This window comes from Phyllobates terribilis, unplaced genomic scaffold (assembly GCF_046119375.1).
Source record: "Phyllobates terribilis strain yellow unplaced genomic scaffold, ASM4611937v1 Scaffold_8__6_contigs__length_399053987, whole genome shotgun sequence".
Lineage (NCBI taxonomy): Eukaryota > Metazoa > Chordata > Amphibia > Anura > Dendrobatidae > Phyllobates > Phyllobates terribilis.
In genome coordinates this window covers 161,651,151-161,669,850 of record NW_027362768.1, presented here as the reverse complement: position 1 = coordinate 161,669,850, position 18,700 = coordinate 161,651,151, and the positions used below count along the sequence as shown (strand labels likewise).

At 46.3% G+C, this 18,700-nt stretch overlaps 1 protein-coding gene across 1 annotated transcript in view; it reads left to right on the top strand.

The window, feature by feature from the left end:
* Nucleotides 1-18,700, top strand: part of PTPRF (protein tyrosine phosphatase receptor type F) — a 1,261,345-nt gene that overhangs the window by 340,467 nt on the left and 902,178 nt on the right. The window contains exon 2 of the mRNA XM_073643643.1: nt 15,670-15,726. The gene's annotated coding sequence lies outside the window, so the exon portion shown is untranslated. The remainder of the gene's footprint in view (nt 1-15,669; nt 15,727-18,700) is intronic.

Below are 18,700 nucleotides of genomic sequence, written 5' to 3'. Positions count from 1 at the left end.
AAATATCAAGGTATCATTTTTTATGCTTAGCTTTGTACAGCTCCCACAGAGGCGCTTGGGGATCACTAATGTGCCACAACATGCCCACAGTTTCATGTACAAAAAAATTGTAAGGAAAAAAAGGTTCATACATATGGAGCCTATATGACCCCATACAAGACATCATGTGGCACCACACTAGGGAGCTAGGTCGTCTCTATACCCTTGAGTTCAATCTCTGTTCCAACTATACCGCTGTGTGCATGGAGCTTTGGGTGTGCCAAGGAATTCTGCCCGGTAAATGTATGGAATTGTGGGCTTTCAGTAGCTAAATGTATGCCAGTATGTTGTTTCACAGAGATACCAATTGGTGGCAAAGGCTTTGGGCATGACGTGGAGGCTGAAAAATAGACAAAAACCATCTCATTGGATGTGTAATGTGGTTATTGAAACAGTTTTCTAATGCATCCTGTAGAGCATTTTTTCAGCTAGATTCACACATGCAGTTTTTAATAGAGTTTTTTTTCCATTTAACAAAGGAGTGGATCCAATAAAAAGAGGTAATTTTTCTGTACTTTTTTTTCTTTTTTTGGATCCACTCTTGGCTGAGGCATTAAAACTTGTACACATAAATAAGAGAAAATGATGCATGATGATAAGATTTCATCTAAGATATGCAAAGCTAAGTTCACGCCGGGTCTGCACATACAACCTAAGCACATACTACTGGAAAATCTATCAACAATTGCATTTTACCCATAGATTGTTGATGGCCAACAGAGTCTATATCATACGTTGAGCCAGTATGTGTGCAGGCATATTTGGCAATATACAACAACAGCAAAAGAAAAATTCTATATATATGTTTTTTTGGTGGGACTATTTTAAATGATCCAAGAGAGTAATTGTTTCTGTCAGAATTATCATATCAAAAGCACAGAAAAACATAACCAGAAGGACAATTTTCCAATTTTGCGCATTATTTGATTATAATATTTGGTTGAGAGCTGAAAACATTCTGGAAGATTTTCCCATAAACATGTAATCAGGATGACGAAATGAAGATTAAAGTATTTAATGTAAAGGAGAAAATCTGCCTAAACTCATTATAAATGCTAAGTCTTCAAATGCTGTTTAATATCATTATAAATTGTGATTTAAGGGCGGCTGTTTTCCCAGGAGCCCAGTTGTATGTGCACGCAGCATTTAACGAAGACTCATGATAGACAAACCTGTTGCTCATTTAGGTGGTTTTTTTCCAGTTTCTCTGCTTCATTTGTGCATTTTAAATGCCAATTATTCGTAGTGGTTGGTGTGAATTCCATCTGCCGTTTTTGAGGAGTTAATCAACAGTACGACAGGAACGCTTCCAGGCCCCCTCTCACCAATCTGCAAGAAAAAAAAAAAGGATAATGTCTTTACGGATATGTGGACGTCTCCAGTGCTCGAAGCTGCAATTTTTTATTTTTTTTTAGTTTATTTTTTTTTTGTTGCTTAAACCTTTGCAACAAGCTTCACAACGGAGTTTAGCTTGTTTGGATTTGGTTGTAAACCTCTTAGATATGATATGTGCAATCCTCTTATACATAAATTCCTTGTAGCATCTGACACAACATAACAAAAGACTATCCGGTCAGAAAAATAACACTGTTAAATGTGGAATCTCCGCTAAAAGCTTAGAAGATTTGTAATCATCCTAGGCGCATTAAAGTGGTCTGATCACACTGGCGACTGTTGTACTCTTCACAGCAATATTTGGCCTGTAAAATCTGTGCCAATTTTGTATTATTTTATGCATTCTCATGAATATTGGATCATCTTTGGAAATCATCCTGTTCTATGAATGACATTGATGGCCTTTATTAGATTGTTCTATTTTTTTAAATGACCCTTTTGTAGATAGTGGATAAGCCCTAGACTACCTACATTTGTAAAAAGTCCCATAGCTGGAGTAACTACAGCACTTGGATCATTTTCTCTGCAGAGAAAATGAAGCATTTATATGGTGCCTATTATGATCAGTGGTTGATTGATTTCATTAAAGGCTGAAAGTCCTTCAGTATCCAGAGCTGTAATTAGTGAAAATCTTGAATTTAACTTATAGTGAAGGTTTATCAGAAAAGCCCATCCATCTACACATATATTATTTATAAATCCACATAAAAACGTGATGGGATAATCTGCAAAGGGTTACATTTATGGAGAAAATTTGTATTCCATGTACGTGGTGATATTTTAAATGTTCCAACTAATATTTAGTTTATTCATAAATGTGTCTATTTAATATAATAATCTAATCTCTTTTCTAATATAGTTTAATTAAAAAGTCCTTGCCGTTCTGTCATTACACTATTTAACTGCTTTATTTTTTTTACCTGTATCTGTTTTGATGACACTTTGTGCATGCTGGTGACACGCCCCTGGGCCTGAGTCGCGCAGCGTTGCGCACGCGGGAGCCTACCCGGAGCCGGATCAGATGGGGGTAGTAGTCTCGTGGCGGTGACCCGGTCCGTGCCCAGGGAGTCAGACTAAGTGGCAGTCTATTAGCAGTAGATAGTGGATGACTACACCACCCGTTGAATGCAGCTATGGAGCTGCCGCTGCAGGGCAGACCGCTGAGGCCGGTGGAAGGATGGTGCAGCGTGATAGTATAACCCCCAACGGGAGGGGTATGGCCTCAGGGCAGCCGACGTAGACGATGGGGGTAGCAGGAACCACTCGGAGACGGTACGGTGTAGTTCAGGGTCTTTACTGGTGACAAAGATAGACCCTCCCGGAGTACTGGCTAGCGATTGGGGCCTGGTCAGTCCTTGAGCAGATGGGATCTCCCCTGGCCAGGCGGAGTTGTAGGCCTCCCAAACTGACTGTACTCTTCTGGCTACCTTGCTAGAGGCGGGTATAAGTAGCCCACGTCCCTGAGTGTACCGTGTGGTGCTCACCCGTATGGCCGGTGACTCGGGGCCTTCTAATGGCTTCCGCTCCACGATGGCGGTGCTGGTCCCACGCGTGTGACCGTGCCTTCGGGTTTCTGGGCCAGAGGACCTGCAATCCCCTGCCGGTCGGTTTCTGCTGCTGGGTAGAGATTAGTCCCCACAGCCTCGGACTCCGGGTCCGGTGATACTTCTCAGTCAGGGCGAGCTCTGCAGCTGCCAGCCCCTGACTCCTTGTAACACTGCTCCCACAGAGCTCCTGATGTTCTGTTCCTATATTTGCTTCTTTTCTCTGTCTCTACTTCTTCTCTACTTACTCACCCTGCCTCAGCCCTAGGTTTATATAGGGGAAGTTCTTCCCCTCCCAGGACTGGGCAGGAGGTGTGGCATGCATAGGATCCCTGACCAAGAGACCTCCCACCTGCTCTCAGACGTAATATCTCTATCACTGTGGCAACCAGACCCCTGGGGTGTCACATTCCCCCCTAGTGAAATTTAGTACTCCGGGACTAAACATATTTTAGAAAAACATAACAAGATATAACAATAACAATACAATAAAGAAACACATAAAGGTGGTCACGGCATGTCCGTAACCGGGTGCAGTCTTTGAAGAAAGCAAGGTGTCCATTTCACCAAAACAGGGAGACGTAACCAGGTAGGGGTCTGTCCTGCCCCGAGTCCTTAACAGTCTTTAGTCCGTCCTGGGTTACGCTCCAACTATGTACACAGGATTCCCGGTAAATCCACCAAAGACTCCTATAAACAACTAGAAACACATAATTATACACAAGCAACAAGAAAAACAGGTAACCACAAATAAAACAATTTATACATTTCAAATCCTCCAACGTGCGGGTAACTGGCCTCTAGTGGCCCTAGTGGACCTACGGAGCTGACTGTCTAGCCCTGAACTACAGGGTGTAGGAGCTGTCAAGGGTAAACTGGGCAGCTGTCTACCGGCTCTTTGGCTCACTAGGGGTACGGCAGGCTCACTATAAGCAGAGGGTTGATCCTCCTGTTCTGCTTGTGTGGAGTCTTCTGCCTCCTGGACCGGCTGTTCTTCCAGCTCTACCTGTCGCTCCGTAGGTGCTTGGGATGCTGGTTGGAGGAAGGTGAGTGCGGGTACCACAACTGCGCCATTGACTTGAGTCCAAGACCGAGGGAAGTCTCCGAGCACAGTACTAACCATGTCTTCCCTTTCCTCTACGGGTCGAGGGTCTTCTTGTTCCTCTTCAGGGTTCCGTAGCTGTTCGGGACACTTCTTCAGGTGATCCCGGGATACAATGGTTGTGGTTTCCCCTCCGTCTTTACTGATGGTACAGACCTTTGGGTTGTCGTGGCTTGAGGGCAGTACGGTGTACGGGTCCTTCTCCCACTGGTCGTCCAACTTGTGGAGCCGTCTTTTTCTCTTCAAGACCTGCTCTCCGGGTACCAGGGGAACAGCGGGAGCATACTGGTTGTAAGTTTTCTCTTGTCTTTCCCTAGCCTGACAGAGACTTCGCTCCACGCTCTCCTGTACTCTCCGGTACTGCTGCTGCCTCTCTGTGTCCCAGTCTGCTTCTGGTGAAGTGTCCTCGGGTGACAGGACTCCCATTTCCAGGTCAACAGGTAACTTACCAGGTCTCGCCCTCATTAGGTAAGCCGGGGTACAGTTGGTGGAACCTACCGGGATGTGGTTGTATAGGTCCACCAGATCGGGCAGCTTCTCAGGCCACAGACCGCGTTCTTCCAGGGGCAACGTTTTCAGAAGATCCATTACCACCTGGTTCATTTTCTCACAAAGTCCATTAGTTTGCGCATGATAGGGTGTCGTCCTTATCTTCCGGCAGCCATACAGAGTGCAGAATTCTTGGAAGACCTCCGCTTCAAAGGCAGGTCCCTGGTCTGTCAACACTTGGTCCGGGTACCCGTGTGGACGGCAAAAATGCTGCTGGAAGGCTCTAGCTGCTGTTCGAGCTGTTAAGTCCTTGACGGGGACGACAACCAAGAACCGGGAGTAGTGATCCACGATGGTTAGTGCGTAGACGTAGCCACTTCTGCTTGGGGTCAGTTTTACATGATCCAAGGCTACCAGTTCCAACGGCTGCCGGGTGACGATGGACTGCAGGGGAGTCTTCTGGCTGGCACGGTCCTTCCTTCTTAGGTTGCACGGGCCACAGTCTCTGCACCACCTCTCGATGGTTCCCCTCATGCCTACCCAGTGGAACCGCTCGCGCAGCAGGAACTCCAGCTTCTTCCATCCGAAGTGTCCAGCCCCGTCGTGGTATGCCTCCATCACCATGGCTGCGTCTCTTCGTGGCACCACTACTTGCCAGATTAGTTCATGCGTCCGGGAGTTAACCATTCTGCGGCACAACTTCCCCTTGTAAAGGAACAGTCTACTCTTTTCTGCCCACAGTTGCTTAGCTTCCTCCGGAGCGTCTGGGTCAAGGCGAGCCTCTGGCCGAGTCAGCATCTCCTTCACCAGCCGGACGGCAGGGTCACTGTCCTGCATTTCCGCCCAGTTGTAGTGAGGTAAGGGGTTAAGCGTAGCGCCTTGCTCACTCCTTACCCGATGGGAATACTGGATAGTCCCATGACGGTGAAACGCGGGGAGTTTGACTTCTTCCAGTCCCTCTGGATCTTCTCCTACGTCCGGTAGGTTTGGCATCCTGGACAGGGCGTCCGCGTTGGTATTGGAGCGTCCTGCCCGGTATTTGATGGTGAACTCGTAGTTGGACAGGCGGGCCATCCATCTCTGCTCTAGGGCACCGAGTCTTACCGTGTCCAGGTGTGTCAACGGGTTGTTATCCGTGTACACGACGAACCGGGAAGAAGCGAGGTAGTGCTTAAAGCGTTCGGTAACTGCCCACACCACTGCCAGGAACTCTAGCTTAAATGAGCTGTAATTCTCAGGGTTTCTTTCGGTGGGTCGCAGTTTTCGGCTGGCGTAAGCGATTACTCGCTCTTTCCCCTGCTGGATCTGGGACAGCACGGCTCCTAGCCCGATGTTACTTGCGTCGGTGTAGAGGATAAAGGGCTGGCTGTAATCCGGGTACGCCAGGATTTCATCCCCCGTGAGGGCCATCTTCAGCTGGCGGAAGGACTCTTCTTCCAACTTCTCCCATCTGAAGGGCGGCTTCTGGTTCTTGGCCTTCCGGGACTGGCCTATCAGGAGGTCTTGCATAGGAGCTGCCTTTTTGATGAAACCGGGGATGAACCTGCGGTAGTAGCCTACCAACCCGAGGAACTGCCGCACTTCCTTTACACTGGAGGGACTTGGCCATTCCTTAATTGCGGTGATCTTATCAGGGTCGGGAGCCACTCCGTCAGCGCTCACCACGTGTCCCAGGTACTGCACCTTTGGTTTCAGGAGGTGACACTTGGAGGGTTTCACCTTTAGGCCGTAGCTTGCCAGAGTTTCGAACACTTCCGCCAGGTGTTTCAGGTGGTCCTCATAAGTCTTAGAATATACGATGACATCGTCCAGGTACAACAGGACCGTCTCAAAGTTTCTGTGGCCCAGACAGCACTCCATTAATCGTTGGAAGGTTCCTGGTGCGTTGCAGAGTCCGAACGGCATACAGGTAAACTCGCTAAGTCCCATCGGGGTGGTGAATGCGGTCTTCTCCCGGTCCGCCTCTGCTACAGGAACCTGCCAGTACCCACTAGTGAGATCCAAGGTAGAGAAGAAGTTAGCAGATCTTAAAGCAGCCAAAGACTCCTCTATCCTTGGTAAGGGGTATGCATCCTTGTGTGTGATACGGTTGATTTTCCGGTAATCTACACACATCCTCATGGTGTTGTCTTTCTTTTTGACTAAGACTAGTGGAGCTGCCCAGGGGCTACAGCTATCCCTGATCACCCCAGCCTCCTTCATGTCTCTAAGCATCCCCTTGGCGTGTTGGTAGTGTGCAGGGGGTACGGGTCGATACCTCTCTTTTATGGGAGGATGGTCTCCCGTGGGGATGTGGTGTTCTACCCCCTTGACTCGCCCGAAGTCTAACGGGTGTTTACTAAACACTCTCTCGTCCTCTTGAACCACCCGATAGACTCCCTGTTTCTGGTGTGAGGGAGTGGAGTCAGTACCCAAATGTAGTTGCTGACACCAGTCCTCCATTGTTTTCTTAGAGCCGTTACCTTCCTCCGGGTGAGATGGAGGCAAGGGTTCCACAGATTGTATAGCATTTTGGTTGATGGTATATAATTTGGCTAGCGTGGCATACCGGGGCAGGTACACTTCCCTCTTCCTGATATTGATTATGCGAACGGGCACCCTCCCATGGCGTACATTAACCACCCCCCGTGCTGTCAAGATGGTGGGCCTACTGTCTGAGTAAACTGGTTCTACCATTGCCTGGTAATCTCTACCTCTCAGACCAATAGCTGCCCGGCACCAAATCATCATTTCACTTTTTGGGGGCATGGCAATAGGGAAAGGGTCACACATTCTCACGCTACCAATCTCACCGCCGGAGAGTTCCACCTGTTGCCGTCGCATCAGTGCCCGGATCTCTTTTTGGAGCACTCGCTGCTCGCCGGAGCTGGCGTTCTTGGCAACCTGCTGTAAAAGGAAAATCACCTCTGCAAGACAATTTTCAATTACATTAGTTCCTAGAGTTATCTTTGGGTGACTCTCGTGTTTGTCAATGTCTACAATGATCAGTCCCTGTGCTGCCAGTTCAACTCTACCAATTTTAATGGTCACCTCTTTAAATCCGATCTGTGGCACGGGCTGACCATTGCTGGCGATGATACTCAAATCATCGTCAGGGTAGCGGGTAATATCCGAGTCATTCCAGTACTGCTTGAAGAGCACGTACGGGATGGTGGTGACCTGTGATCCGGTGTCCAGTAGGGCACTCATAGGAATGCCATCCAGTACCACAGGCAAGACTGGACGTCCGCCCACATATTTGTCGCGCCAGTTCGATGGGCCTGATGATCTTTTTCCTAGGGGTTGGCCCTCTACCCTAGGTTGTGCCCGTTTAAAGGACAGTACCTTGCCATATGTCCGGGTTGATTGCAGCGGCGGCAGATGGGTTGTCCGTCCTCGTTGTATCGGTCGCTGGGTCTTCCTCTGGCCGGTGGGGTCCTCCTTGGTCGACGCCACGGGATGTCCTCCGGTCCGGATGCCAGCTGGATCTTCCCTGGAGTGGAAACCTGTAAAGACTGCACAGTTCGGGTTAGCGCAGCAACGCTTTTAGCTAGCTCTTGGACCTGATGGTGCAGGTCTGGAGCCGAGTCATTGTTCAAAGCCTGCGCATCAGCTCCCACAGGCCCTGCCGACAAGGGCGCCACCTCCTGGTGGTAAGTGGTAGTGGGGCGTCTGTGGGTCACAACGCCACCTGGTGCCGGTTCTCGGAGCACCCGGATGGCTCTGTCCTTGAACTGTGCAAATCCCAGATGAGGGTCCTGTAAGGCCATTGCCCGCAACTGGGTTCGGTGGGCATTGCAATATAAACCCTCTATAAATTGTTCAGTTAACAGCCTGTCCTCGTCTCCCACGCCGTCAGGGTCGGTCTGCTTAATGGCCCTCAGGGCCTCTTGTAGGTTCAGGGCATAGTCCCTTATACTCTCATGTGCCCGCTGTTTGCACCCGTAGAATCTAAGCTTGATCTCGGCTGAGGTGCGGGTATCAAAGGTGTCCCTCAGCCGGGTTAGTATCCCTGCGACAGTCCTCCCCCCAGGTGGCCAGGACTTTACCTCCCTTTGGGCTGCCCCGGTTAATTGGGCCACCAGGATGCTCACTTTTTGCTCTTCTGTGAGGGGGTACACCTGGAAGAGGCTATCCAGTTTTTCTCTAAAGTCCTGCAGGGTATGTGACTCCCCTGAGTACTGGGGTAGCCAGGCTGCCCCCGGGATATAGGGCATGGTGAAAGGCATGACCGCCACAGCGGTGGCGCTGGCGGGGGTTGGAGCGGTGAAGCTCTCCTCCGTATCCGACATCCTTCTCCCCCCTAGTGGACCGTGGCCTACCTTGCGACGATCCTCTTCCGTAGGCCGCGGCTCCGCAGTGGATCGTCAGGGTTGAGGACCTTCCGTCGCGCTCCTGTGACGTCGGCGTCTGCTGGGCTCCTTCCAGGACCTTACGCAACGTCCGGACGTGAGGCGGGGCTTCAGTTCTCGCGCGCTTTCGGAGTCCACGCCCCTCTTCTTCCCGCGCGGCGTCTTCAAGATGGCGGCCAACGGCGGGAAAACTCCACGGATGGCGGGAAGAAGGCTGAAGATGGCGCCGGATGGCGGGAAAACCTCACGGATGGCGGGAAGAAGGCTGAAGATGGCGCCGGATGGCGGGAATCTTCACGGATGGTAAGTTTTAAAAGTCTCTTTTTCAGGCACGCAGTACCCGGTGTTTGCGGGCACGAAATCCTGCCGACTACGCCAAAAGTTGACGCGCCCCTGGGCCTGAGTCGCGCAGCGTTGCGCACGCGGGAGCCTACCCGGAGCCGGATCAGATGGGGGTAGTAGTCTCGTGGCGGTGACCCGGTCCGTGCCCAGGGAGTCAGACTAAGTGGCAGTCTATTAGCAGTAGATGGTGGATGACTACGCCACCCGTTGAATGCAGCTATGGAGCTGCCGCTGCAGGGCAGACCGCTGAGGCCGGTGGAAGGATGGTGCAGCGTGATAGTATAACCCCCAATGGGAGGGGTATGGCCTCAGGGCAGCCGACGTAGACGATGGGGGTAGCAGGAACCACTCGGAGACGGTACGGTGTAGTTCAGGGTCTTTACTGGTGACAAAGATAGACCCTCCCGGAGTACTGGCTAGCGATTGGGGCCTGGTCAGTCCTTGAGCAGATGGGATCTCCCCTGGCCAGGCGGAGTTGTAGGCCTCCCAAACTGACTGTACTCTTCTGGCTACCTTGCTAGAGGCGGGTATAAGTAGCCCACGTCCCTGAGTGTACCGTGTGGTGCTCACCCGTATGGCCGGTGACTCGGGGCCTTCTAATGGCTTCCGCTCCACGATGGCGGTGCTGGTCCCACGCGTGTGACCGTGCCTTCGGGTTTCTGGGCCAGAGGACCTGCAATCCCCTGCCGGTCGGTTTCTGCTGCTGGGTAGAGATTAGTCCCCACAGCCTCGGACTCCGGGTCCGGTGATACTTCTCAGTCAGGGCGAGCTCTGCAGCTGCCAGCCCCTGACTCCTTGTAACACTGCTCCCACAGAGCTCCTGATGTTCTGTTCCTATATCTGCTTCTCTGTCTCTACTTCTTCTCTACTTACTCACCCTGCCTCAGCCCTAGGTTTATATAGGGGAAGTTCTTCCCCTCCCAGGACTGGGCAGGAGGTGTGGCATGCATAGGATCCCTGACCAAGAGACCTCCCACCTGCTCTCAGACGTAATATCTCTATCACTGTGGCAACCAGACCCCTGGGGTGTCACACTGGGATACTCAAACGGGACGTCATCCAGGGGCAGTGGCTGCTGTCAGTGCCACAGCCTCTGCTCCCACCATGAAACGAAGCGTCATCAGTGATGTCCTTTTCAGGGACTGAGCTAGTCCCTGCTCTACTGAGAATGCGTCACCTGTCAATTCAGATGTATGCCAAGTACAAGTTTCTTCTTAATGTGCAATATTCTTCTTAATGCACAGTGACAGTGCACTCAGTTCTGATGATAAGGAATGAGCAGGCAAAACTCGCCTCTGACTCCATGAACATGTCATTTGGGTTGCCCAAACTGGCATATTATCTCTGTGGCTGAGAGCTGTATCAGACGCCATCCGAGACACTATTATTTTTGTGAATCAAACAAGTGAAAATCATGAAGGCAGGTAATGGAGGGAGTCTGCCAGCCACCATAGAAATTATTTGTGAATCCCACTGAGAAAAAATATTACCGTATGTCCAGTTTTAGTATCATCTGGTTTTCCACAATACAATGATGTATGGTACCTGGAAAGCTACAGAATTCTAAACTCAGATTGAGAATCGAAATGAAAAAGAAATCATGATGTTACTGATCAAAAAATCCAGTGAACAGTTATTACATTTACATAAATTGCATGGCACAAACTGGTATTCAAAGTTTATGTCATAATGTATTTCCACCCGTGCATTCTCATGCATTCTCAGTCAGTCTCTCCACTGTCAGGTCTCTGTACAATGATATTCTGATTGCTGTAGAGCAGTCAATAGAAATATCTTTCTGCCCTGTTCTGTCTCTGCAGTTACATGGCAGTATAGCTGATGCTGCTTACCCGGTATTAGGGGAAAATTTGTTCCCTACTCTAAAAATTCCCTGGATCAATGTCCTATCCGCAAAATGTAGTACCTACAGTATAACCTGTAAAAATCCAATCTAAACAAAGGCTTATATAGTCAGTTTGTAAACTTGCTCAGTCGTCCATCTCAACATCGTGTGACAGAGAGTAATGATGGTGAAATGTTATTTCCTTTGGCAAATGGCCCCTTGTCCTCATTGCAGGCCTAGATGTAACTGATCAATAGAAAGATCACTGTACTGTACATTTGTATATTTGTACATTGTGAGTAGATTGCCCCTAAACCATCTTTTTTTTTAAACTGAATAAAGGCTCATTCAGACGTCTGTGCAAATCGAACTGATCTCAGACCGCAATGTGCGGACTGGCCACAAGTCTCCCGACCAGAACATGACAGCTTCATGTATTTCAATGTGGCTGTCACGCTCGGGTCTGGAGACCTGTGGCTAGTCAGTGCATTGCTGTCCAAGATTGGAATGATTTGCATGAGCCCTAACCCCAAGTTTCATAATCTGTCTTGGTACTGCATCCATCCATTCCTTTAATAACCTTGGTCATTCTTCTTTGCACCCACTATAGTTCAGCTATGTCCTTTTTCTAGAAAGAAACTCAAAATTTTGAAATTGTACTCTGTATGCCCTAAGCAAGGTCAATGTTATGGCTCAATTTCGGGATTCGATCCGGTGACCTTTTGCTGCGTGGTTGGTTTCCCTCTGCTGGGCTACAGTCCTTTTCATCTCTGTCCAAATGAAGATGGTTTCTTTTGTCTTGGTTTTCCTTTCTTGGTTGGCTTCTCTCCAGGTGTTTTCCATTTTCCCTTTTGGCTTTGTCCTATCACATTTTGGGGTGAGCTTAAAATGTTCACCTTTCACTTACCTCACTTGCTGGCTATACTCCCATATGGATTGGTGTTTTGAGTTCCAGCTCCTCAGCTAGGGGTGTATCTTGTCCGGTAAGCTCGTTGTTTTTTCCTGCTGCAAATCTGTGAGTTTTCCTCCCCAGCATCTTACCCTTCTTCTCCGCGTTTGGGGGTCTGGAAGATTTCACTTATTCTGTTTGTTTTTTGGTTCTCCCTATTTATCTCTATTCTTTGTGAATATGTTTTCGTTTCTCACTCTGGGTTCTTATGTCTCACTGCACGCTTTCCTCTACCTTTTGTAGGATTTGTGTTGCGGCCTCACCTTTAGTTCCTCAAGAGGTACAAGAAACTCCTCAACAGCCTTTTAGGAAGCCAGATCTGAGGAGGTGTATTTAGAGTTGCGGCTAAGGCCTTTTCTAGTCTATACCGGGACCATTTGGATACAGGTGTGGCTTCTCTCTTTGGTAGTTCCTTCACTTCTCTGTTACCCATGTGAGTGTGTGAGCACAATAATAACAGTCAATAGTGAACATATTGACTGTTAATTGTGACCCAATTAAAATGTGTTCCTTGATAATAACCCTATGTATTTTTTATCAATGAGACAGTTTTTAGCCTATTTACTCATATTTTCCCTAGTCCCAACTTTCATATTGCATCGTATCAAACACCTTTCAAAAGTATGGGTAAACCACATCCCCCACCTTACCCACATCCAGTTTGAATCTTACTTCCTCATAGTTGCTGGTTAAATTAGTTTGATGGGACAGATCCCTCATAAACCTCATGTTGATGCTAGGTTATGAGGTTATTTTCATTGCAAAACATAATAAAATGTTAGAAAACCTTCAAATATTTGGCCTATAGTTTTTCACTTTTCAAGTCCTCTTGTGGATGACTGCCTATCAGACCCCTTGATTTGTCTGTTTTAGTGTTTTTTAAGGCAGTGCTTCTTGATGAGTTAAAGAGGTTGTGCAGGATTTTATTTTTTTTTGCTAACTACCTGCCTGTTGTACTCGGCACTGGCTTATAGCTTATATCAGTTACCGATTAAGTTGCTCCATGTCAATGGAGCAGCACTTCTTCTTCCGGGTAGCATGACGTCAGCAGTCATGCCCCATCAACAGAGCAGAGTGACAAAGAAGCCACTTCTCTGTCAATATGACATAACCAGAATCCGCAGGAGCGATCTGTGACCGCTTTGTACCTGCAGAGATCAGCACCAGGCACAACAGGCTGGTAGTTTGCAACTACCTGCCTGTTAGTTAGCAACACAGATGAGCATATACATGGGCACAAAAATTGTAAAAAAGGCATTTTTTTATGATCGAAACACTGTAAATATCTTTATAGCAGCTATTAACCAATCTTCCATTTATCTCTAAACTCCTGAAATGCTTGGTCCATTTCCGTCTAATCCGCTATCTCTCAGACAACTCTCTTCTTGACCCTTTACAATCTGGTTTCCGCTCTTTACACTCTATTGAAACTGTCCTCACTAAAGTCTCTAATGATCTACTAACAGCTAAATCTAATGGTCACTGCTCCCTGCTGATTCTCCTGGATCTCTCTGCAGCATTCAACACTGTGGATCACCAGCTCCTCCTCACTATGCTCCGCACTATTGGCCTCAAGGACACTGTTCTGTCCTGGTTCTCCTCCTATCTCTCTGACCGCTCCTTCTCTGTGTCTTTTGCCGGCTCCTCCTCCTCGCTCCTTCCCTTTACTGTCGGGGTTCCTCAAGGATCAGTCCTAGGCCCCCTTCTTTTCTAATTATACATTACTCCCATTGGACAAACAATCAGCAGATTTGGTTTTCAGTACCATCTCTATGCTGATGACACCCAATTATACACCTCTGCTCCGGACATCACCCCTGCATTACTACAAAAGACCAGTGATTGTCTTTCTGCTGTGTCTTAACATTATGTCCTCCCTGTGTCTAGAACAGAATCTGTAAAAAATTGAACTACTCGTATTTCCTCCCTCCACTAACCTACCTGTGCCCGATATTGCCATTTCCGTTTGTGGCTCAACCATTACTCCCCAGCAACAAGCCCGCTGTCTTGGGGTCATTTTTGATTCAGATCTTTCCTTCACTCCTCACATCAAATCTCACCCTCGTTCATGTCATCTACACCTCAAAAACATCTCAAGAATCAGGACTTTTCTCACCTTTGACTCGGCAAAAACTCTTACTGTAGCTCTTATTCATTCTCGTCTGGACTACTGCAACTCTCTACTTATCGGTCTCCCTCTTACTAAACTCTCCCCTCTCCAATCCGTCCTTAATGCAGTAGCCAGGATCATATTCCTCGCCAACCGCTACACCGATGCCTCTTCCCTGTGCCAGTCATTGCATTGGTTGCCCATCCAATATAGAGTTCAATTTAAACTTCTCACGCTTACCCACAAAGCGCTCCATGCTTCAGTACCCCCCACATCTCCTCCCTTGTCTCAGTCTACCCCCCTACACGTGCCCTCCGTTCTGCAAATGACTTAAAACTAAAATCCTCCATAATCTGAACTTCCCACTCCTGTCTCCAAGATTTCCCGCGTGCTGCGCCAATTCTTTGGAATTCACTACCCAGGACAGTTCGATTAATTCCCAATACCCACAGTTTCAAGCGGACCCTAAAAACCCATTAGACTGGCGTATTGCCTCAACACACTATCTGTCCATCCCAGTTCTCCCCCATATTAAAATCTTCTTCAATTTCAGGTTCATACCAACCATGCACTTAATAGCCTCTGTCAGGACTGTACACATACTGGCTGGCGACCAGTCCATGTATTATTATTTATCCTATTTAGTATATCAAGGCAGCATTATACAATATATGTACATTTTACCTTTTGTGTCTCCCCCATTTCCTCATAGACTGTAAGCTTGTGAGCAGGGCCCTCACTCCTTTCGGTATGAGATATGCTTATTCTGTATTGTTTGTATAAGTCCCCCCTAAAATTGTAAAGTGCTGCGGAATATGTTGGCGCTATAAAAATAAAAATTATTATTATTATTATTAACAGCCTTTCAAGATTTTTGGTGAAGAAAATTATTTATTTGATAACCTCATTGGATTCGTTTTGCTGACCTTGTTTGGAATCTGCTGGACTGTGTACATTAACACATAGTAGATATTGAGATTGTACATTATATGATTCCTCGGGAAGGTAGATGGAACAATGATTTGTGTGTGAATAACAATATTTTATTGTTTACGTGTTATTCTTGCAGAGGAATTGCAAAATCACATTGATGAAGTAGCAACTGATTTTCAGATCAATGACTCCTACCCCTTTAGCATTGGTCAAACATTTCAAATCTCCTGCATAATATCCTGCTGGATAAATGCTGGAAGTACACTGGGGTGTCAGTGCACTTGGACTGCTTCTTCAGAGTGCATTGGTACACCCCAATGCACTTGCAGACTGATTTGCATATGGCTTCCAAATGAGATTTTCTATGACTTGCACATCGGATCACTACAAAAAGGTATCATTTATATTGGATGACAAGTACCTATATAGCTGCACCACTCCTTCTATATATATGTAGAAAAACATGGTGACAAATTCCCTTTTATAATGTTTGCCGTTTCTGTTGTGAAATCTGGTTGCAGATTCATGCAATGTATCTTTATGTATGGATGAAGTGATTGCCCTTGTTACAACCTGTTTTTTCTTAATACAGGATTAACACCTAAGAACATTGTGTATCCTTAAAGCTCATCTATGTTGTCCATGTAAGGTAGGTGTTGTAAATGTAATTCCTCCTTCTCTTTATGCAGTTGTCATTGCATGGAATTGTGATTACTATCACCTACGTAAATGTATAACATGTATCATACTCGAAATTCTTATCTGGTTGGTAATGTTTAAATGGAACATGTAGTTTCATGCTACCAATTATCCAGAGAAGAGAACATTGTTTTGAGATGCTCAGAAAAGATGAAGCGGAAAAGTGTCCCCTAGGTGGCTTCTCATCACCAAAATCAGCTTGATTGACTGATCTCTCCCTATTTGTGTATGAGGATTACTAGCCATGGGACACTTTTCCCGTTGCCCGTCTCGTTTTAAAACCTTGAATTCTCTGAAACATTGCTGTATTCAGGAGTAAATTATAGCTCTATTGAGAGCCATGCCAACTTTTATGCTGCGTGTGGTTGATGCCAGGTTCCATTAATGGTCCCTAATGGCAATAACATACAGATAAAAATTCATGTATCTTGTGCCAGCTGATGTGAGCATAATGGCAACCATACCAAAGAGTTGCGTACCATAAAGCCAAATAAAACAGCTATTATGGGACTTTTGGATAGAAAGAGATTAGTTTGGTTGGACCCATGTAATTTACAGTCTAATGGCAGGATTTTCTTCTCCAGAGTAATTGCACTGCTAGCAAGGAATTGGCCCAGGGGTGAAGTAAAGGAGGTTGAAGGGGAAATAAACAAACACTCAGTAATTCTGTTGTGGGTAACAACACTTGGAAACATAAGTCTGAAGCCATTTGCTGTCCACCTGTCTTTCATGTTTGTCACTGCCCATACAAGCAAGCTTGTTTTTTCCCTAATTGAGGCCAATTGAAATTGTTTCTATCTTGCTGTCGATCAGCACAGCGCAATGGTGACCCTGAAATGGACTTTTTTTTTTTTTTTTTACACCTTTGATACTATGTTAATAAAGCAGGAGCTGTGGGTTTGTAAGATAACTCTGACAGCTGATACATGCTTCCCGATCCATGTTCAGCATGTATCAGTCACTGGATGTATGATCTCAGCCGGGCAGGTTTGACTCTGAAATGCTGCGATGTTTCAGAGAAAAATTTACTTTACAAACTGCTGGGGCCTGAGCTGCACAACATACTAGTCAGATAGGTGGGTCCCTGGCGGCTTCTCTTTTCCCACTGCTCTGGATTGACAGGTCTTTCCCTATACATGCACGCAGGGAGAAACCTATCAGTCACTGGCAGCAGGCGGGGAGAAACTGCATCATATCTCTATGTATATGATATTTGTATGTACCATGTCTCTGTATGTATGTGTGTATTTGCTCTGTGTATACGGCATGTCTTTAGGTATGTATATGCTCTGTGTATGCTGCATGTCTTTATGTATGTATGTGCTCTGTGTATACACGTTTCTGTATGTATTTATTTGCTCGGTGTATGCAGCATGTCTATGTACAGTTGAAACCAGAAGTTTACATACACTATATAAAAAGACACATATTCATGTTTTTTTCAATATCTGACATGAAATCAGAATAAACCTTTCCTGTTTTAGGTCAATTAGGATTACCATAATTTTTAATACTTGCCAAATGCCAGAATAATGAGAGAGAGAGAGAATGTTTTAAGGCATTTTGATTACTTACTACAAAGTCAAAAGTTTACATACACTAAGATTACTATTCCTTTAAACAATTCTGGACTGCCTATATGATGATGCCATGTGTTTGGAAGCCTCTGATAGTTTTTTTGGCAACATCTCAGTTAATTAGAGACACACATGTGGATGTATTTTAATGCACACCTGAAACACACTGCTTCTTTGTTTAGCATCATGGAAAAGTCTAAAGAAATCAGCCAAGATATCAGGAAGAGAATTGTGGACTTGCACAAGTCTGGCTCACCCTTGGGTACAATTTCAAGATACCTGAAGGTGCCAAACAAGATGGGAATGTCCAGCCATCACACCGCTGAGGAAGGAGACGGGTTCTGTGTCCCAGAGATGAACATGCTTTGGTCCGACATGTGCATATCAATCCCAAGGACAAAAACAAAAGATCTTGTGAAGATGATGGCAAAAGCTGGTAAGACTGTGTCAATAACCACAGTGAAATGAGTACTATATCAACATGAGCTGAAAGGCCACTCTCCCAGGAAGAAACCAGTACTCCAAAAGAAACAAAACAGACAGATTAATGTTTGCAAATGCACACAGGAACAAAGACCTTAATTTTTGGAGACATGTCCTGTGGTCTGATGAAACTAAAATTTAACATTTTGGGCATAATGACCATCGTTACGTTTGGAGGAAAAAGGAAGAAGCTTGGAAGCATAAGAACACCATCCTAACTGTGAAACACGTGGGTGGCAGCATCATGTTGTGGGGTTGTTTTGCTGCAGGAGGGACTGGTGCACTTCACAAAATAGATGGCATCATGAGAAAAGAATATTATGTGGCAATATTGAAGCAACATCTCAAGACATCAGCCTGGAAGTTAAAGCTTGGGCGGAAATGGGTCTTCCAAATGGACAATGACCCAAAGCATACTGCCAAAATGGTAACAAAGTGGCTTAAGGATAACAATGTCAATGTTTTGGAGTGGCCATCACAAAGCCCTGATCTCAATCCTATTGAAAATTTATGGACAAAGCTGAAAAGACAGGTGTGAGAAAATCGACCTACAAACCTGGATCAGTTACACCAGTTTTGTCAGGAGGACTGGGCCCAAATTCTGACCAATTATTGTGAGAAGCTTGTGGAAGGATATCCCAAATGTTTGACCCAAGTCATTCAGTTTAAGGGCAATGGTACCAAATACTACTGAAATGTATGTCAACTTTTGACTTTGCAGTAAGTAATAAAAATTCCTTAAAATATTCTCTCTCTCATTATTCTGGCATTTGACAAATATTAAAAATTATGGTAATCCTAATATACCTAAAATGGGAAAGGTTTATTCTGATTTCATGTCAGATATTGAGAAAAACATGCATT